The sequence below is a fragment of the Trichechus manatus genome, unplaced genomic scaffold, assembly GCF_000243295.1.
Source record: "Trichechus manatus latirostris isolate Lorelei unplaced genomic scaffold, TriManLat1.0 scaffold00019, whole genome shotgun sequence".
NCBI lineage: Eukaryota > Metazoa > Chordata > Mammalia > Sirenia > Trichechidae > Trichechus > Trichechus manatus.
In genome coordinates this window covers 3,632,911-3,656,433 of record NW_004443955.1, presented here as the reverse complement: position 1 = coordinate 3,656,433, position 23,523 = coordinate 3,632,911, and the positions used below count along the sequence as shown (strand labels likewise).

Genomic DNA, 23,523 nt, shown 5'->3' with positions numbered 1-23,523 from the left:
CTATTTGTTCTGTAAGCCTTCACCTGAAGTACAATAAAAAAAAAATTTTAAAAAATAAAATAAAATAGAGAAATTACTTTAAACTAGAGAAAGATATTTCTAAAAAAAAAAATTGATGAAAGAAAAGAGATATATGAAATGTAAAAGAGAATGAGAAAACAGGACTGCAGTTCAAAAAACGAGTTTCAAGGATTTTCTCAACTGGGCAATAACTCTCTCTCTGATCCTCCACAGTAAAACCAGAGTGTTGAACCACATAACATTGGACAGGGGTATTTGAAGGATCTATGTTCAGCCTTACAGTTTGTTTGGGAGATCTCTTTGGGCACCCAACTAACCTCATAGACCTTCCATTTGTGTGTAAAATCAGGGCAAGAATACCTACTACTAAAAAATGGATACATTATACTTCATCAAAATTAAAAACTATTTGTTTCAAAGGACATCATCAAGAAAGTGAAAAGACAATACACACCTAAGGAGAAAACACTTGCAAAGTATATATCTTCTAAGGGACTTGCATCAAGAATATGTGAAATATTATTGCAACTCCAAAACGGGCAAAGGGTTTGAACAGACATTTCCACAAAGAGGATTGATAAATGACGAAGAAGCACCTGAAAAGACTCTCAGCATTATTTGTCACTGAGGAAATAAAAATCAAAACCACAATGAAATATCATTTCATGCCACAAGAATGGATATAATAAAAAAGTCAGATAGCAACAAGTGTTGGAAAGGATATGGAGAAATTGGAGTCCTCATATGCTGCTGATAGGAACGTAAAATGATGCAATCATTTTTAAAAAACAGTCTGGCAGCTCCTCAAAAGGTTAAATGCAGGGTTACCATATGACCTAGCAATTCCACTCCTAGGCATATACCAAAGAGTAATGAAAACATGTCTATACAAAAACTTGTACATGAATGTTCATAGTGGCATTATTTGTAATAGCAAAAAGAGGAAACAACCTAAATGTCTGTTAATCCATAAATCAATAAACAAAATGTGATATATCCATATAATGCAATATTATTTGGCAACTAAAATAAATGAAGTACTTGCACAACATTGTGAATGTAATTAATGCTTCTGAATTATACACTTAAAAATGGTTAAAATGGCAAATTTTATGTTATATATATTTTACCATAATAAAAATAAAAGAGTATGAGAGAGAGAGACAGACAGCTAGACACAGACTAGAATGAGCTGCATACTGTGGTGGAAATTTTCTAAGTGGACAAAAATGTGTTGCTGTAGACATTTGTGGGTTTGGCTGTCTAGCATATGAAAAAAAAAAAAGAAATAAAGTACTAATACATGCTATCACATGGATGAAACTTGACAAAAGACACTAAGTGAAAGAAACCAGTCACAAAAGACCACATACTGTATGATTCCATTGATAAGAAATGTCCAAAATAGGCAAATTCACAGAAACAGAAAGTAGATTAGTGGCTGCCTAGGGCTAGAAAAGAGGACTTGGGGGACATGGGGAGTAACTGTTAATGGATATAGAGTTTCTTTTGAGGGTAATAAAATGCTCTAAAGTTGATTGTGGTGATGGTTGCAAAACTCTGAAAATACTAAAAACTAATTGCATACTTTAAATGGGTGAATTGTATGATACATAAATTATATCTCAATAAAGATTTATTAATCAAAAAAAGAATACCTACTACATATATTTTACTGGAAATGAAATGGCTTAATTCATATCAAGTACAAAACATAATGCCTGGCTCAAAATAAACTCAACAAATGCAAGCTCCTTCCTCCTTTCTTTTTTTTCTTCTCTTTGGTGACTTCTGTGCTCAGGATTCTGGAATTTAAGAGTTTTCACCATTGAGCATATTTTACAACTTTTGCTGGAGGTCTTAAAAACAACTCCATAAGATGAAGGTAGGAGAGAACTATTTTTGTCAAGAGGTATACTTAAGTTTTGAAGAAATCTGGTTTTGGGGGTGAGACTTGTTTCATAAGTCAGGTACCCTTAAGAAAAAGTGATTTCACAGCAACAAGTTGAAATAATTAGCTTCTTGTGGCACTGGGAGTGACCCTGTTTTGTTCCTGCCATTTTGGATTGAGGGATTTGGGGTACTATCTGGGTAAGAACCTCAGGTGAATGGTCTCTAAAGCTCTTTCTAATAAAAATCAATGGAAAAAGAGTGGGAATTTATTTCTTGAATTTAAGATTAAATTAAATTATAATTGAAAGACAGATGGTAATCCCATCTTTTAATATTTCATATAATTTCTTCTCTAGACCTCAAGTGCTACAGAGCAGACCTGTGCTCCATAAACTCTTTGGAAGTAGCTCACTAGGCCTTTTTCTGAAGTGCCTCTATGTGGATTTGAAGTGCTAACCTTGTAGTTAGTAGTTAAGTGCTTACCTGTTTGGACTCCTTCTAGACCCTTAGTAGATGTTATTTATAGGCCTAATGGAGAGTAGTTTGAACACAAGGCTTTGGTTTAGTAAAAACTAAAGCCTGAAGTTTTTTCAATAGACTCTAGAAAAACTTAAGTGCACGTACCAACTGTAGGAAGTGTAGATCTTTTTTTAAACTTATAGTAACTTTAATGTAGATGCAAAACAGTATTTTTAAAATTGATTTTTGAAGAATAGAAAATTCATAAATCTTAACTTAAATGATTCATCATCATTCATTTTTGGATCCTTCTCTTTTTCTTTCATCCAATCCTGGCAGAAATTATTTTGACGTAAAGTCGGAATATATGACAGTCCAAATGTACCCCAGAAAAGGAAGAGAAAAGAAAAACACTGCATAATTAAAGAAGCACTTTAGACAGTCTGTTCTTCATGCATCAAACAAAAGTCTTACCCCTTTAGCTCAAAGAAAACTAGAAAGTTAAGAGTAAATTTCAGATTTGGCAGAACCTGTATATCCCAAATTTTCTACTCAACAGCATACACATTCAGGACCAGTACAAAAGCCCAAAGCACAATCTGGAGATCCTTGTGTTCAAAACAATATTTAAGGGGCTCCTTGAAGCCCTGGTGGTGCAGTGGTTAAGAGCTCAGCTGCTAACGAAAAGGTCAGCAGTTCGAATCTGCTATTCAAGTGCTTTGCTCATATTTTCACAGGTTGTTATTGTTATAACAAAAGATTTAGATCTCCTCACTTTGACCTTTAGAGTACATCCCTCTATAGCCTACTGTTCTGAATAAATGTTTTTGTATATAATGGTATCAGAAACACAGAATTAAATGATTTATGTTTTCTGAAATATGATAGTATAAAATCTCTTCTAAATTGTCTTCTTTCCTATATTAATAGCCCAAACTAAATAAGAATTAAATATTAAAACAACTGTAATTTTTTTTTTAACCACAGAAGGGTAAAAAATAAATCACGGCCTTAAGGCATTGCACACTAGGTAATATTTTTACTGGAAGTTACTTAAAAAAAAAAAAAGATAAATTTAAATACATCTTCTTGAACGCGTCAGAGAGACAACAAGCCAGAAAAAATCTGGGTCAAGATCTGAGAGAAAGAAACAGAGACATGAGCCCTGTTTTTCAGGTAGATTTTGATTCTAGAAGAAAAAAATGAGAAGTTAAGCAGAATATCTGACAAACTCATGGGAACAGAGTAGGTAAAAATTGAAGACAGAGATTATCAAGAAGGGAAGCCATATTAAACCCCCTTACACTTTGAGTTCAGACCCTAAATGCTCTTCCCAAGATGTAAAGTTAGGAGTAAATTTCAGATTTGGCAGAAACTGTACACCACAAATTTCTCGGTAAGCAGGACATACATTCAGGACCAACACAAAAACATGAGAACGTTGACCACGCACAAGGACTGAATCATAAGACAGGGTTACTCAAATCCCAGAAAGCAAATAAAGCTTATCATTGATTACTACTGACTCTAGCCACCTGCCAGAGCAAGCATAGGTCCTCTCTGAATTAAGAAGACTTGGAATTATTTCTATAATTTTTCAATGGATAATAAAAATAGATTAAACACTGATGAGGAGAGAATTTTTGAACTGAAAGATAAATCAGAAGAAAATTTCTAGTGGGTCAGTGAAAAAGAGGAAGTCCCTCGACAAGATGGATTGACTCAGTGGCTGCAACAATGAGCTCAAGTATAACAATGATTGTGAGGATGGTGCAAGACTGGGCAGTGTTTTTGTGCTGTTGTACATAGGGTCTCTATGAGTAGGAACCAACTTGATGGCACCTAACAACAACAACAAAGTGCTTGCATTGTTTAGTAAGACATAAAAGTACCATCTGAGATAAATTATTAGAAGTAAAAAGTACTTTAGCAAGGTTGTTCAATACAAAATCAGTATATTCTTTTAAATCAGCCACCAACTTGAAATTATGCTTTAAAAATTTTACCGTTTATAATAGCACCAGAAAATATCAAACACCTAGGAAAATTTAACAAAAATGTGCAAGATTTCTAAACAGAAAACTATAAAATGTTATTGAGAGAAATTTAAAAAGACTTCTAAATAAATGGAGAGATAAAATATACATAGACTGGAAGATTTATTAAGGTGTCACTTTTCACCAAATTAACTAATGCACTCCTAATAAAAAGTCAAATCCTTTCTTAAATGGAAATTAATGAGCTGATTCTAAAATTTATATGGAAATATAAAGGGCCAAGAATAATCAAACCAATAGTAAATGAGAAAGAGAGAGCGAGAGAGAAGGTTCTGCTCTACATAAAGCTACAATAATTAGCACAGTGAGGTAAGGGTGCAAAGGTGGATAAATAGCCAATGGCACCAAACAGAAATTCTAACAGCAGACCCATGCCCATACAAACCCTCCATTCATGAAAGAAGTGATGCTCAGAGAAATGGTGCCTGGGAAAATAATGGAACTGGACTATACTTCACACCCTTCCCAAAACTCAATTCCAGGTAGACTGTGTATCTAAATGTAAAATGACAATTTTTTGTAACACGTATATCCTAAAGTAAGCTTGCATCCAGAATGTATAACTCCTACAGACTAATAAGAAAAAGACAATTCACAAAAGAGACTTGCACAAGCAGTCCACGAAAGAGTACGTCCAAATAGCCTGTTGGTAAAGGTGCTCAACCCTACTAGCGACCAGAGAAATGGAAGTTAAAACCACAATGAGATATCACTGAACACCCACCAGATGACTTCCGCATCAATTCTGGTGAGGATGTAGGACAAAGGAAACTCTTAGGCATAACTCATGAGAGTGGCATGAGTGTAAATTGGTACAACCACTTGAAAAACAGTTTGGTATAATCAAGTCTGAACACTCACAATTCCACTTCTAAGTATATATTCAACATTTACGTTTACATATATTCATATACACGCACCCACACATGAAGGTTCATAGTAGCATTACTCATAAATGTCCATCAGTAAAGTGGATAAATAAATTGTGGCATATTTTACACAGTAATAGAGCAAGGACAATTGATGAACCACAGTGACAAGAGGGGTTTCACAAACATTAAGTTAGAGAAGGCAGTCACAAAATAATCCAAAATCTACTATGCCATTAAATAAAGTTCAAAACTAGACACAACTATAATGATATAAGACAGTGGTTTCCTTTGGGAAGGCTGGAGATGAGGAAACTAGAAGGGTTCATAGGGGGGACTTCTGGGGAGCTGGCAACATTCTACTTCTTGACCTGATGTTGGTTACACTCCTGTTCATTTTCTGACCATTCGTTTGGCTGTATATTTATAATTTTTGTATTTTTTTGTTTATGCACATACAGAAGAGCTATAATTATTACTGATAAAGGTTATAAAAACCTATAAATCTGTTTAAAAAAACAAAGCATGAGAAAAATTCTATTTCATCCTAGAAGTCTTGCTTAAATAATTAGAGCCTATTCGAAGGTTAACCAACTGAGGTTTGACATTTTACTTAAAATTCTCACATATTTTTGATGCATTGGGGTCAGTTTGCTTTAAGTACATTTAACTGGATATTTTTCACACACCTCAAATGCATGTATATTTATTATTTTAACTAAAAAAATTATATACAAGAATGAGAATCTTTCCTTTATTTAGACACCTGTTTGAATCTTTTATTTTAAATTCACTAATCAGCAAATGACTATAGAATACTTTGCTTTAATTTTTTTTTCCTGAGGAAAATGTTCAGATCCCCAATTTTAGATCATTACAGTTGGTTTATCTAGAACATGTTTAAATGTTCAGTAGATTTTTTTTTACAAAATTCCCAAAGCTTATTTAGAAGACCAATATCTTTTCAGGTTTCAATCAAAACAACTTCAAAGACCTGGACTCATCAAAGTTTGTACTTATTTTAAAATTACATTTTCAGTATTTTCAGAAATTCAACCACAAGTGTCTAATGGGTTTTACAGAAGTGTATCACATCAAGTAGAAATCTGAGTGTCCTGTTGCTATTGGCTATAATAAATGCATTCTTCATTTGAATGATTAAAGCAGGGCTGAAATGGCACTTAGTAGTTTCGTATTGAGGTAACGGCATCGTTTCCCTTTGCCCTCCTAGACCCCTTGGGAATCTGGTCTCTCTTTCCTTTCTTGGAAAGCCTTGTCCAGATATGTTGTCAAGTTTGACTTAATCTTATAGATGGTAGGTGTCAAAGAATAACCTGAGTAGTTACTTTAGAAATTGTCTCATTAAAAATACATTTCTGGATAAAGAAGGAATATTGGTAACAGACCCTTGACTTTGCAAGAAATTCAGTAGATTTAAGCAATGAACAGTGTACTATGGGCCTAATGAAATAATTTATTTTCTCTTCCCTGTTTGACTTTCCAGAAGAATCTGGATTTGAGGTTTGGGAGTTTGGTGGGAATCTTGAGCAGATGGTTGTAAACATATGTTAATGGTATTAACTGAATATCTGATGTACATGTGAGAATAATAATACAAGCATTGAGAGAGGAATGATGCAGTCAGTGTGTAATGCAAAGCTTTCCCAAGGTAAAAATAACTGGCAGAAATGCCGGAAGAAGACTGAGCAGAGGTGATGCCATTTGAACTTTCCATTGATGAATGTGCAGAATTTAGAGAAAAAAATGAGAAAGAAAATATATCAAATGGGAGCAAAAGTCTTCAGGCAGAAATGCAGGAGTGAATGATTTGGAGGAAAGAAAAAGAGTTGAATGCAACAGCTAAAGGTTTGATGTTGGGGAAGCTTGTGAGTGACAATGAACAATATAAGCTGGAGCTAGACTTGGACAGGAGGTAAGGAGCCTGGCTTCCATTCTGCAGCAAAGGGAAGTCTTTAAGGTTTTGAGGCTGGGCGGAGGCTGAAGGTGTGCAAGGGCTTGCCATAAATTAGGGGCTGACTCCACGGCACCTAACAATGACAGAGGCTTAAGGAAAATGGTATTGTATGGCAGCAATGCACACAATGGTCAGAAGGGAGAGGGCTCATTTCTTGCCATAGATGACTTCTGGGTGTTAGGGTAAGCAATTCCAGGGGACTGTATTAGGAATTTGGAGGCCTCAAATCCCAATGTCAGTTATTAGGAACCAGCAAATAAGCATTCCCCATTAAGGGCATAAGACCCACTAACACGAAAGCATAAGAAGGAGGTGACACAGACACTTATGGACTACAGAGAATGTTTGTCATCTTCCTTATTGACATGTTTGTAAGAGTCCTTATACATTAACATACAAAAGTATTGAAAATGACCATTTAAATATTGCTTACAAAGGCTAATTTTGAAGTCTTTATCAATAAATTTCTCAAAATGTATCAAGGGTTCCTATTTATCAGAAACCTTAGAAATTAATCTCTGACTTCTAGCTTTGCTATGTGAATTTTGTTAAATCATTATCATTCCTGGAACTTCAGTTTTCCTATACTTTAACTCAGGCTAATATATCTATCAACTCCAGTCTCCAAGGGACATTAGTGAACAAATCTTTAAAAACAAAGTACAATAAAATTATAATCTAGAATCCCATCATTATGGTTAGAAGTTAGAGAATGCAATATTTCTTAATTTTTTTGACTTGTAAAAAGATTAAAATACTTTTTCCAAAGCACATTTACTGAATCATAGTAGGAACTAAATAATTATTTACTTATACTAACTAACTCAATCACTTTTTTAATATAATTAAAACACTCAGCTCCCACTTTGCTTTATATGGATTTTTCTTCAACATATAATCTTTTAGTACGTTAAATATTTGTGTATATAATGTCATTACTTTATATATTATTTCTTTTGCAGGAATGATTCATTTTACTAGGGCTGATTATATACTTAGTAATGATGGTCAGATTTCCTATCTCAATTTAATAACTGTTCAGTTTTCAAACTATTTATTGAGTAAACTAGGCAATGGGATATGTATTAAAGATAGAGAAATGAATCCCAAACAATCTCTACTCTTGATAAACCCTCAAACAAGCAATTGGGAGTTAGTTACATGATGCCCTATAGTCCAGGAGAATAATATCACAGTTTGTCTAATACACAAAGTTCTGGTCAGACAATCTAGTGTCTATTCTCAGATTCTTCAAAGTATATGTCATTCCTGGTCCCACACAGTTTAATGATAGCTAATCAATAATTGATGGGAATAAAATTGACTACATCTGTGAAAAGATATGATGGAAAAACTCAATATCATCGGTCAGAACAAGGTCAGGGGCCAACTGTGGAACAAACTATCAATTGATCATATGTAAGTTTAAGTTGAAGCTGAAGAAAATTAAAACAAGTCCATGGGAACCAAAACATCAACTTGAGTATATCCACTTAAATTTGGAGACCATCTCAAAAAATAGATTTGACTCATTGAACACTAATGACTGAAGACCAGAAAAATTGAGGAATGACATCAAGAACATCATACGTGAAGAAAGCAAGAGGTCATTAAAAGACAGGAAACAAAGAAAAGACCAAATGGATGTCAGAAGAGACTCTGAAACTTGCTCTTCAATGCAGAATAGCTAAAGTGAATGGAAGAAATGATAAAGTAAAAGAGCAAAACAGAAGATTTCAAAGGGCAGCTCGAGAAGACAAAGTATTATAATGAAATGTGCAAAGACTCAGAGTTAGAAATCCAAAAGCAAAGAACATGCTCAGCATTTCTCAAGCTGAAAGAACTGAAGAAGAAATTCAAGTCTCGACTTGCAGTTTTGAAGGATTCTATGAGTAAAATATTGAATAACATAGGAAGCATCTAAGGAAGATGGAAGGAATACGTAGAGTCACTGTAGCAAAAAGAATTGGTAGATGCTCAACCATTTCAGGAGGGAGCATATAAACAAAAGCTGATGATACTGAAGGAAGAAGTGCAAGCTACACCAAAGGCACTGGAATAAAACAAAACTTCAGGAATTGATGGAATACCAATTGAGATGTTTCAACAAACAGATGCAGCACCGGAAGTGTCCACTCATCTAGGTCAAGAAACTTGGAAGACGGTTACCTGGCCAACTAACCAGAAAAGATTCACATTTGTACCCATTCTAAAGAAAGGTGATTCAACAGAATGTGAAAATTATCAAACGATATCATTAATATCACACACAAGTAAAATTTTGCTGAATATAATTCAAAAACAGAACCCTGCTGGCGCAGTGGTTAAGAGCTCCGCTGGTAACCAAAAGGTCAGTAGTTTGTCTTGTGCACTGCTGGTGGAAATGCAAAGTGATACAACCATCTTGGAAAATGATAAGGCGCTTCCTTAGAAAGCTAGAAATAGAAATACCACAGGATCCAGCAACCCCATTCCTAGGAATATATCCTAGAGAAATAAGAGCTGTCACATGAATAGACATATGCACACCCATGTTCATTGAAGCATTGTTCACAATAGCAAAAAGATGGAAACAACCTAGATGCCTATCAACAGATGAATGGATAAACAAACTACAGTACATACAGACAATGGAGTATTATGCAATGATAAAGAACAATGATGAATCTGCAAAGCATCTCATAACATGGATGAAACTGGAGGACATTACGCTGAGTGAAATAAGTCAATCACAAAAGGACAAATATTGTGTGAGACCTCTACCATAAAAACCCATGAAAAGGTTTACATAAAAAAAGAAACAATCTTTGATGGTTACGAGGGATGGGAGGGGTGGGGGGGATACTAAATAGACAATAGATAAGTGATAACTTTGGTGAAGGGCAAGCCAGTACACAATACTGGGGAAGCCAGCACAACTTGTAGAAGGAAAGGTCATGGAAAGTCCATAGACACATCCAAACTCCCTGAAGGACTGAATCGCTGGGCAGAGGTCTGTGGGGACCATGGTCTCAAGGAATGTCTAGCTTAATTGGCATGACATAGTTTATAAAGAAAATGTTCTACATTCTACTTTGGTGAGTAGTGTTTGGGGTCTTAAAATTCTGTGAGCAGCCATCTAAGATACTCCACTGGTATCACCCCTTCAGGAGCAAGGGAGAAAGAAGAAAACAAGATACAAGGGAAAGATTAGTCCAAAGGACTAATGGACCACAACTATCACGGCCTCCATCAGACTGAGTCCAGTGCCTGGCTGCAACTACTGACTGCTCTGACAGGAATCACAATAGAGGGTCCCGGACAGAGCTGGAGAAAAATGTAGAACAAAGTCTTAACTCACAAAAAAAGACCAGACTTACTGGCCTGACAGAGACTGAAGCAACCCTGAGAGTATGGCCCCTGGACACCCTTTTAGCTCAGTAATGAAGTCACTCCTGAGATTCACCCTTCAGCCAAAGATTAGGCAGCCCTATAAAATAAAATGAGACTGATGGGGCACAACAGCCCAGGGACAAGGACTAGAAGGCAGGAAGGGACAGGAAAGCTGGTCATAGGGAACCCAAGGTCAAGAAGGAACAGTGTTGACATGTTGTGGGGTCATTAACCATTGTCATAAAACAACATTTGTACTTTTTAATGAGAAATTATTTGTTTTGTAAACCTTCATTTAAAGTACAATTTAAAAAAAAAAAAAGAATTTTTGGGGAAAAAAAAAAAAAAGTCAGTAGTTCAAAGATACCAGTCACTCCTTGGAAAACTTATGGGGCAGTTCTACTCTGTCCTGTAGGGTCGCTATGAGTTGGAATCGACTTGACAACAACTGGTAATTCAAAAATGGTTGCAGCAGTACATTGATAGGGAACTGCCATAAATTCAAGCCAGTTTCAGAAGAGGATGTGGAATGAGGGATATCATTGCTGATGTCAGATGGCTCTTGGCTGAAAGCAGAGAATAGCAGGAAGATGTTTACCTGTATTTTATTGACTGTGCACAGGCATTCAACTGTGTGGATCATAACAAATTATGAAAAACCTTGTCAAGAATGGGAATTACAGAATATTTAATCATGTTCATGTGGAATCTACAAAGACCAAGAGGCAGCTGTTCAAACAAAACAAAGAGATACTGTGTTTTTTAAAATCAGGAAAAGTGTGTCAGGGTTGTATCCTTTCACCATACTTATTCAATCTGTAATCTGAGAAGCTGGACTATATGAAGAAGAATGTGGCGTCAAGATTGGAGGAAGAGGACTTGGAGCCAACTATAGACAGAAGCCTCATGCAGTTCCTCTGCAGTAAACACCAGTAAAACGGATACAAATGTCAGTCCTGGAAACCGAAGAACCAAATGAAGGAATAAAGAACTCGATGAAGCACCAAATGGAATATGAAACTGACAGAGAACAGAAAACAAAGAGAGCTATGGAGTGGAGGTTCCCTACCAGCTAATATGGCATCGATTCGCCATCTTGGACTGCAGCCTCCAAAGAATGCAGATAGGGAGTATGGGAAGGCAACTTCACGGAGCTCCCGACAGGAGACAGAGCACCCAGTAACCAGGGATATCTGCTTTCCCATCCCGCACCCTTTTTCCCTGTACGAGGCCTCCACCACTTTCCAATGGTCCACAGTTGCTCGGCCACAGAGACATCAGCTCACTGCCACCGAAGCCCGCCCGCACCCACCAGCAGGCCTCGTCAGAATCATTTTTTTGTTCATTTGTTTTCTTCTGGTTTGTATTCTGTTTGTTTTTTTATAATTCTTTATTTAGCTTTTTTGTTGCTTCTCCCCCTCCCTTCGATCATTTCCTTTCTCCTGCCCAGCTAGACCTGCGTGCCATCCGCTCCCCTTCTTGAGGGCTGTGATTTTTTGGTTTGTTTGCTTTGCTCTTTTTTTTTCTTTTCTTTTTTTCTGTTTCTTCTTTCTCACTCCTTTCCTCCCTTTCCTTTCTCCAATCCACCCAGCCCTGCGCACCCTAGCCCTTTCTGGAGGGGCCGTGTTGCACAGCTCAATTGGAGAGTCACTGCAGGCAGCCTCCTCTGGTCTGCACTGCCATTATTGACCGGCTCCCTCAGTGCCATTTTATTTATTTATTTATACATTGCTTTTTTCTTTGTTGTTGTTGTTTCTTCTTTCTCTCTCCCTTCGTCTTTTCCCCCATCCACCCATCCCCATGTACTGCCTCCAACTTCTTAGTGGGCTGCGATATGCGGCTAAGCTGGAGAGCCTCCGGATCATAGCCTCCCCGGGTCTGTGCTTTGCCCACAGGCTGGCTCACTCAATGGCATGCTTTTTATTTATCTTTCCCCATCTTCCTTTTCCTTCTCCCTCCCACCTAGGCCCTGCGCTGAATACACCCCTTCCTGAAGGGTCATACCATGTCACCTGGTGAGACAGACATCGGCTCACCATCACCCCAATTCCACCCCGCCCTCAATGGCTGGCTCCCCCACCACCATATTTTTTTTGTTGTTGTTGTTATTATTTTAATTTTTTTGTTTGATTATTGGTTTCTTCTTTCTCTTTCCCTTCTTTTCTTTCCCCTACCCACCTAGCCCTGTGTGCTATCCACATCCCTTTCCGATAGGCTGAGCCACACCATTTGGATAGACAGCACAAGCACACAGTCTCACTGGCTCTGCCCTGCCCCCACCCGCCCAATCCTACAATCCTTCAATTACTATTCTTTCCTTTTACTTATTTAACTTTATTTTTTGCTTTTTCATTTTGTTTGCTTTTGTTTCTCTCTCTTCTTCCTCTTCTTTCACTTACTCACTTAGCTCTGCACATCACATCCTCTCCTTTCCCTCCTGCCTGTCTACACCATGCGCCAAGTGCCACACTCATGAGCAGTACAAAAGCAGTCCCACAGACCACACCTGCACTGTCCCCTATCCCTGTTGCATCATCCCAAGGTTGTGCCACAAACAACCCATCCCCGCCTCTTCACCCCCACTGGATCTGACCTGCTGCATCATAGCTGAATGTCTAGCCCTGCCCACCTGGACAAGGTGGTGAGAAGTATCATGCCCACAGCGAGCAAGCAACAAAACACATCCAGCCCACCTGCCCAGACATAACCAAACAAATAAAACAAAAAAGCAGGATGAAACAATCAAATCTACAATCAATAAATGAAGAAAATAATTCCTAAACATCCCAGAGACAGCAGACAATATCAAAACATATGAAAAAACTTGAGAGGATGGTTCCAGGAAGTGACCAAAATAAAACACCAGTGACCTTCCAGCGAAAGAAAAGGCACTGGAACTACCTGATAGGGAATTTAACACTTTAATATTCAGGGTTCTCCAACAGATGAAGGAAAATGCAGACAAAAATAAGGAAAAATTAGACAAAATCATAGAAAATACAGACAAAAATCATGTAAAAGAAAGATAAAACAATGGAAGAATTCAGGAAAATAATACAGAAAAAAAAGTCAAAATAAATAAACTACTAGAAATCATGCAGAAACAGCAATTAGAAATCCAAAAGACAAGATTTCAGAAATGGACAGTGCCATAGAAGGTTTTAGGAGCAAATCTGAAACAATGGAAGGCAAGATCAGCAAAACTGAAGACAAATCCTTGGATACCACTTTGTTTGAGGAAAAACCAGCAAAAAGAATGAAGAAATCCTGAGAACAATGTGGGATACAATCAAAAGCAAAAAATTTGCGTGTGACTGGAGTTCCAGCACAGGGTGAGAAAATGGAAAACACAGGGAGGATCATTGAAGATTTGCTGACAGAAAACTTCCCTAATGTCATAAAAGATGAAAAACCGACTACCCAAGGAGCTCAAGAAACCCCATATAACATAGACACCAAAAGAAAATCACCAAGACATATCATAATCACACTTGCTAAAACCAAAGACAAAGAAAGAATTCTGAGAGCAGCTGGTGAAAAACAAAGTCACTTACAAAGGGGAAACAAGACTAAGCTCTAATTATTTGGCAGAAACCATACAGGCAAGAAGACAATGGGATAACATATATAAAAACTTGAAAGAAAAAAACTACCAACCACGAATAATACATCCTGGAAAACTTTCATTAAAATATGATGGCAAAATTAGGACATTTCCAGATAAACAGAAATTAAGGGAATATGTAAAAACTAAATGAAACTTACAAGAATTATTAAAGTGAGTCAGTTAAAGAATAAATAATGTCAGACAACAACCTGAATAAGGACACAGGACAGCATCTGTCAGATATCAACCTAGGTAATGAACTCTAAAACTAAAACTAAAAAATTTACAACAGGGAACCAGAGAGGTCTATTTGTAAATGACAAGCCAGAACAATAAATGAGGGAATAAACGTTGTAGGTATAGAACTTTCAAATGGAGAGGAATTCAAGGCAATATCAAGTAATAAAAGACTGGTTCAAACTTAGGAAGATAGGGGTAAATTTTAAGGTAACCACAAAGGAAGTTAACAAACCTACTCATCAAAATAACAATAAGGAAGTAAAACATAAAGTCTCAGTAATCATAAAATCTACAAAAATGAAATAAATTAAAAAAAAATCCACAAACAAAAGGAATTCAGCACAGGAGCGTAAGAGAAACAAAGGAAACATCAGCACCACAAAAAAAAAGCACTACAAAATGATAGTAATAAACTCATATCTATCAATAATCACACTGAAAGTAAATGGCAAAAAAGAAAGCAGCCATTAAGAGACAGAGGGTGACAGAATGGATACAAAAAACAGAGCCCATCATTATGCTGTCTACAAGAGACACACCCTAGAAACAAAGGCATCAACTTATTAAAAATCAAAGGATAGAAAAAAATACATCAAGTAAACAGCACCAAAAAAAGCAGCAGTGGCAATACTAATCTCAGATAAAATAGACTTTGTCTTGGTCATCTAGTGCTGCTATAACAGAAATACCACAAGTGGATGGCTTTAACAAAGAGTTTATTCTCTCACAGTGCAGCAGGCTAGAAGTCTGAATTCAGGGCATTGGATCCAAGGGAAGGCTTTCTCTCTCTGTTGACCTTGGAGGAAGGTCCTAGTGATGCATCATTCTTCCCTTGGTCTGGGAGGATCTCAGCGCAGGAACCTCAGGTCAAAAGGACTCACTCTCCTCCTGGCACTGCTTTCTTGGTGGTATGAGGTCCCCATGTCTCTCTTTGTTTCTCTCTTTTATATCTCAAAAGGGATTGGCTTAAGACACTATCTCATCTTGTAGATCTCATCAATATAACTGCCACTAATCCATCTCATTACATTATAGTGATAGGATTTACAACACACAGGGAAATCACATCAGACGACAAATGGTAGGCAATCACACAATACTGGGGATCATGACCTAGCCAAGTTGACAGACATTTTTGGTGGACACAATTCAATCCATGACAGACATTAAAACAAAATCCATCATAAAAGACAAAGAAGGACATTATATAATGATTAAAGGGAAAATCCACTGTGAATACATAACTAAAAGAAATATCCATGCACCCAATGACAGGACTCCAAAATACATTAAAAAAAAAAAAAATACTCTAACAGCACTGAAAAGAGAAATTGACAGTTTCACAATAATAATAGGAGACATCAACACACCACTCTCAGTAAAGGATAGAATATTTAGAAAGAAACTCAACAAAGATACAGAAGATCTAAAGGCCGTAATCAGCCAATTTGACCTCATAGACATATATAAAACACTCCACCCAACAGCTTCAAAATACACATTCTTTTCCAATGCACATGGAACATTCTCCAGAATAGATCACATCTTAGGTCAGAAAGCAATCAATCTCCAACAAAATCCAAAACATTGTGATAATACAAAGTATCTTCTCTGATCCCAGCGTCATAAAAGTAGAACTTGAAAACAGGAAGAGCAAGAAAAAAAAATCAAATACATAGAAACTGAATAACACCTTGCTTAAAAACTGCTGAGTAATAGAAGAAATCAAAGATGGAATTTTAAAAATCCTAGAATCAAACTAGAATGAAAACACATCATACCAAAACCTTTGGGACACAGCAAAGGCAGTCCTCAGAGGACAATTTATAGCAATAGATAAACACATCAAAAAAGAAGAAAGGGAAAAATCAAAACATTAGCTATACAACTCAAACAGAGAACAGCAAAAGAAACCTACAGCTACCAGAAGAAAAGAAATAAGATCAGAGCAGAAATAAGTGAAATAAACAATAGAAAGAATCAATAACATTCAAAGTTAGTTTTCTGAAAGGATCAACAAAATTGACAAACCTTTGGCCAAATTGCCCAAAGAAAAACAGGACAGGACACAAACAACCCAAACAGGAAATGAAGTGGGGGCTATTACAATGAAGCCAACTGAAATAAAAAGGATCATAACACAGTACTATGAAAAAATGTAGTCCAACAAATTTGAAAACCGAGAGGAAGTGGACAAATTTCTAGAAACACATAACCTACTTAAAGTAACACAAACAGAAGTTGAAAATCTGAACAGACCTATAACAAGAGAAGAGATTAAAAACATAATTTTAAAAACTCCCAACAACAACAAAAAAGCCTTGGCCCAGATGGCTTCACTGGAGAATTCTACCAAACATTCAGAGAAGAGCTTACACCAGCGCTACTCAAATTATTTCAGAACATAGAAAAGGAAGGGATACTGCTGAATTTACTCTATGAATTCAGCATAATCCTGATACCAAACCCAAGCAAAGACACCACAAAAAAAGAAAATTACAGACCAATATCTCTTATGATTATAGATACAAAAATTCTCTAAAAATTCTAGCCAATAGAATTCAGCATCATATCAAAAAAAAAATAATAATATACACAACCAACTGAGATTCATATTACTTATGCAAGGATGGTTCAAGATTAGAAAAATCAATCAACCTAATCCAGCAAATAAAGAAAAACATCACGTGATCATATCAATTGACACAGAAAACACATCTGACAAAGTCCAACACTCCTTCTTGATAAAAACTCTCAATAAAATAGGCATAGAAAGGAAATTCCTCAACATAATAAAGGGCATCAATAAAAAACCAACAGCCAACATCATTCTTAGTGGAGAGAGGCTAAAAACATTCTGCTTGAGAACAGGAACAAGACAAGGATGCCCTTCATCACCACTCCTATTTAACAGTGTGCTGGAAGTCCTGGCTAGGGTAGTAAGGGAAGAAAAAGAAATAATGGGCATCCAAATTGGTAAAGAAGAAATAAAATTGTCCCTATTTGCAGATGATATGATACTGTACATAGAAATCCCCAAAGATTCCACAAGAAAACTACTGAAATTAATAGAAAGATTCAGCAGAGTAGCAGGATACAAGATAAACATAAAAAAATCAGTGGGATTCCTATACACCAATGAAGAGAACGATGAAAAGCAAATTAGGAAAACAGCACCAGTTATTATAGCCCATAAAGAAATAAAATACTTAGGAATAAATCTAACCAGGGATGTAAAAGACCTACACAAAGAAAACTACAAAACACTACTGCAAGGAATCAAAAGAGATCTACATAAATGGAAAAACGTATGATGCTCATGGATAGACAGACTCAACATTCTGAAAATGTAAATTCTACCCAAAGCAATCCACAAATACAATGCAATCCCAATGCAAATACCAACAGAATTGTTGAAAGAGTTGGAAAAACTAATTACTAACTTCATATGGAAAGGATGAGGCCTCAGATAAGTAAAGCACTGTTTAAGAAGAATAAAGTGGGAAGACTTGCACTACCTGATCTCAGAACCTACTATATAGCTACAATAGTTAAAACAGCACAACGACAGATAATTTGACCAATGGAACAGAACTGAGGACTCAGATGTAAATCCATCCACCTTTGGTCACCTGATCTTTGACAAGAGCTGAAAATTCATTAAATGGGGAAAAAAACAGTCTTTTTAACAAACGGTGCAGGCAAAACTGGATGTCCATCTGCAAAAAAATGTAACAGGACTCATAACTCACACCATACACAAAGACTAATTCAAAATGGATCAAAGATCTAAATATAAAACCAAAAACTATAAAGATAATAGAAGAAAAAATAGGGCCACCACTAGAGACCTTAATACATGGCATAAACGACATATAAAACATAACTAAGAATACACAAACACCAGAAGATAAGCTAGATAACTGGGATATTCTAAATATTAAAAACTTATGCTCATCAAATGACTTCAACAAAAGAGAGCAAAGAGAACCTACAGACTGGGAAGAAATTTTTGGCTATGACAAATCTGACAACAGTCTAATCTCTAAAATCTACAGTAAAATCCAACACCTCTACAACAAAAAGACAAATAATCCAATTAAAAAATAGGCAAAGGATGTAAACAGACACTTCACCAAAGAACACATTCAGGCAGCTAGCAGATACATGAGGAAATGCTCAAGATCACTAGTCATTAGAGAAATGCAAATCAAAACCTCAATGAGATACCATCTTACCCCAATATTACTGGCACAAATAAAAAAATCTAGAAAATAAAAAATGCTGGAGAGGCTTCAGGGAGATTGGAACTCTTATGCAGTGCTGGTGGGAATGCAAAATGGTGCAATCATTTTGGAAAATGAAATGGCACTTCCTTAAAAAGCTAGAAATAGAAATACCATATGATCCAGCAATCCCACTCCTAGGAATATATCCTAGAGAAATAAGAGCCGTCGCACGAATAGACATATGCATACCCATGTTCATTGAAGCATTGTTCACAACAGCAAAAAGATGGAAACAATCTAAGTGCCCATGAACAGATGAATGGATAAACAAACTGTGGTACATACACACACTGGAATACTATGCAATGGTAAGGAACAATGATGAATCTGGGAAACAGCGCACAACATGGATGAATCTGGAGGGTGCTATGCTGAGTGAAATAAGTTAGTTACAAAAGGACAAATATTGTATGAGACTACTATTATAAAAACTCATAAAAAGATTTACACACAAAAGGAAACAATCTTTGATGGTTATGAGGGAATGGAGGGGTGGGGAGGGAAAAACACTAAATAGACAATAGATAAGTGATGACTTTGGTGAAGGGTAAGACAGTACACAATACTGGGAAAGCCAGCACAACATGTCTGAGGCAAGGTCATGGAACCTTCATAGATACATCCAAACTCCCTGAGGGACCGAATTACTGGCCTGAGGGCTGGGGACAATGGTCTTGGGGAACATCTAGCTCAACTGGTATAATATAGTTTATAAAGAAAATGTTCTTTATGTTTGGTGAGTAGAGTCTGGGGTCTTAAAAACTTGTGAGCAAGCCATCTAAGGTACTCCACTGGTCTCGCACCGTTTGGAGCAAGGGGGAATAAAGAAAACCTAAGACACAAGGGAAAGATTACTCCTAAGGACTAATGGACCACACCTACCACAGCCTCCACCAGACTAAGTCTAGCACAACTAGATGGTGCCCGACTACCACCACTGACTGCTCTGACGAGGATCATAATAGAGAGTCCCGGACAGAGGTGGAGAAGAATATAGAACAAAATTCTAACTCACACACACGAAAAAAACAGACTTACTGGTCTGACAGAGACTGGAGAAACCCTGAGAGTATGACCCCGGGACACTCTTTTAACTTAGTAGTGAAGTCACTCCTGAGGTTTACCCTTCAGCCAAAGATTAGACAGGCTCATAAAACAAAACAAGACTAAATGGACACAGCAGCCAGGGGTAAAACAGAAAGGAGGGGACAGGAAAGCTGGTAATGAGTAACCCAAGGTCAAGAAGGGGAGAATGTTGACATATCGTGGGGTTGGCAACAAATGTCATGAAACAATATGTGTATTAATTGCTTAATGAGAAACTAATTTGCTCTGTAAACCTTCATCTAAACATAATAAAAAAATATAAAAAAAGATTGGATGAAGACTCATTAACAACCTGAGATATGCAGATGACACAACCTTGCTGCTGAAAGCGAAGAGGACTTGAAACACATAATAATGAAGGTCAAAGACTACATCCTTCAGTATGGACTGCACCTTAACATAAATAAAACAAAAATTCTCACAACTGGACCAATAAGCAACATCATGATAAATGGAGAAAAGACTGAAGTTGTCAAGGATTTCATTTTACTTTGATCCACAATCAATGCCCATGGAAGCAGTAGTCAAGAAATCAAATGACCTATTGCATTGAGAAAATATGCTTCAAAAGACCTCTTTAAAGTGTTGAAAAGCAAACACGTCACTTTGAAGGTTAAGGTATGGATGATCCAAGTCATGGTATTTTCAATCACCTCATATACATGTGAAACCTGGACAATGAATAAGGGAGACTGAAGAAGAATTGACACCTTTGAATTATGGTGTTGGCGGAGAATAATGAATATACCATGGGCTGCCAGAAGAACGAACAAATCTGTTTTGGAAGAAGTACGGCCAGAATGCTCCTTACAAGGTAGGATGGCAAGATTTGTTTTCTGTACTTTAGAACATGTTATCAGGAGGGACCAGACCCTGGAGTAGGACATCATACTTGGTAAAATAGAGGGTCAGCGAAAAAGAGGAAGACCCTCAATGAGATGGACTGATACAGTTGCTACAACAGTGGGTTCGAACAAAGCAACAATTATGAGGCTGGCGCAGGACCGGGCAGTGTTTCGTTCTGTAGTACATAGGGTAGCTGTGAGTCAGAACCGACTCAACAGCATCTAACAACAACAACAATCAGTGCTTACTGTGGACCAGCCATTATTCTAGGCCCTTTACTTATATTAAGTCATATAATCCTCTCAATAACCCTATGAATTAGATACTATTGATATTCCTGTTTTTCAGAGAGGTTCAGTAACTTCCTGAAGGTCACAAGACTAGAAAGTGCCAGAGTGAGGATGAAGTTCAGGCAGTGAGTTCTTAAACATTGTACATACTGCCTCTTGATCATATTTAAGTTCTCTTAGTGAGGCCACATTTCTGTAAACACCCACTACATAAAGAGACTGCACGAAGTCATTTAGGAAATATCACAGAAAGCAGGTTGGCCCTCTGAGAAATCCCACAAGACTAGAAGATCCCTGAGGGCAGCACCTGGTCTCTTCTCTCCCTGCCTATTCCCAAGGCCCAGCCCCATGACTGGTTCATGGAATTTGTTTACTAAATATTCATAACTCACCTCTGTATGTGCTCCCTGCTTAATAGCCTGCAACCCCATGTTACCCTAGACATGGATTAGAACTGCTGTCTGCAGGAAACCACAGCAAGGGGCCAGGACTATGGCAAGGCAGGTGAAGCACAGAATTTCACTTGCACGTCTCTGAGAGTGAGTGTTTCCTGAGAACTGTAATGTGGCTGCTGTGGGTCTACATGCCAACAGAGATGGAGAAGCTGGAGAGTCCTTCAATCCAGTTTACTGATTGAAATCTTATGAATTCAGACCATTTGCAGAAGATAAAGTAAATGAGAAAATATTTAATTAAAGACATTTTTAAAATAATGTGGCTTATGTCTTTTATTCGTGTATAGGTGAGTTGGAGAGCTGGAAAGCTGTAGAAGTGACAGGTGTTCTGCACCTGCACAGTAAGTGCAAGAGCAAAGTAGACACACTACTATGCTTCAGTTTAAGTACTATCACCCTAATAATGTGCAGTGTTTAATTTCTCTGGATATTTTTGGGATACAGTCTACTATATAAATACTTAAAAGGAAAGAAAGAAAAAGATGGCACCTAGGGAAGAGAGGCCCTGGAGCAGCTCTGAGCCCCAGGGCACAAGAAATCAATCAAAACTGGGCACAGTTTCTACCAATACCTCATGAGGCATTCTGCTGAGGCTGCATCAAGATGCAATGAGAGCACACCAACAGATGTCCAGACAGAGGCAGGTACAGGCAGGATCACTCCGCTGTGAGAGTACATGCCCCTGGGTTCTGAGCAGACCTTTTGCCAACATCATTTGGGCCATGGAACAGTTTGAACCACAGTTTTAAAATTAGTACCTCATTTTATTCAGTTCATTACAGGACAATTTTCTTAGTTGTGAAAAATATTCCTGAAAAGTAAGCCCAGGGATGCTAAGCCCATGTTCCTGCAGGCTCTGACCACCTAGCAGAGTGGGCACTGTGATGTGTCCACTTAAGAAACTTCAGGGATGTCTGCAGCTCTCTTGCAACACAGGATGAAGCAGCCCTGCAGGAAAATGGATTGATTTTTGAGTCTTAGCAATTCAGGATGCTCTGTACTTGTCACCTAAGTCGACTCTTAGAAGCGGAGAGGAGGGAGGTTGGCCATGACCTCGACTTACCTAATGACCTCACTTATCCAATGACTACTGCTGCATGCCTGGAAGTGTGGGCATTACGGAAGGGGGGAACAATCGCCAGAAGAGGCCTACCCTCCTTCCTGGACATTGCAGCCTAACGAAACATAATCTTGAGGACATGACCCCAGTGAGCAGTGAGCAGAGCTAGAATCCAGTCAGGGCGGTCCTGTGGGGACCGGGCCTGCAGAGGGAGTGGGGCAGAGCAGGGCAGGAAGTCTTCCCAGCCTTTCAAGTGAGCTAAAAAATGAGTCGAGGTTAGCCAAGTGAAGGGGAGCTGGAGGCTGTGGGTCACAAGTGGTCAAGTCAGAGTCAGTGGGCCCCATGAATGCCACCAGAGGACAGGGTCGTTTCTATTCACTGGTCTTGTTTAGCTGCATTGACAGAAGGAAGTCGAAGTGGGGTCCCAGCCCAGCCCAATAGCATTGTCAATCCAGAGGTTTGGGCTTTATAATATATTACAGTTTACAAACCACTTTTATTTATTACCTCGATGACAATATACTGCATTCAGTAAGAATACAAAACTGTGGAGAGAGTGGTGCACATTGTAAAACATGGATGCTATTTAGTAAAACCTCAGCAATAACAGAAAGAAGAGCAGAAAACACCCGCTCAGTCTTTGGAAAGTTGAACCAAAGATGACAGTGAAATGCAGACTGGGGCAGCCTTCACCAGAGACTCTCAGGGAAAGATGATGGTGTCCACAGAAATAATTCTGACTCCAGATGGTCAGATTGCTGAGGGCAAGGCCCACGGTTCTGGACCACCAGGTCAACCACTGCCCCAGAAGTGGGAGAAGGTGGCTCATTTCTGGGAGGAGAACAGCCCCAACTCCTCTGGCTGTCTTCTTCCTATTTCCTTCCTGTCCCCAAGGCCATCAATGGTCTCTTGTTTGCCCAGAGACAAGTGTTTCCTATGTTACCAAACATCAACTGGTTAAATTCACTCTCAGTCTTTTCACT

The 23,523-nt window shown here is 37.7% G+C and overlaps 1 protein-coding gene across 3 annotated transcripts in view; it reads right to left on the bottom strand.

Annotated features, from left to right (window-relative positions):
- Positions 1–23,523, bottom strand: part of GABRB3 (gamma-aminobutyric acid type A receptor subunit beta3) — a 397,072-nt gene that overhangs the window by 21,443 nt on the left and 352,106 nt on the right. The window lies entirely within an intron of this gene.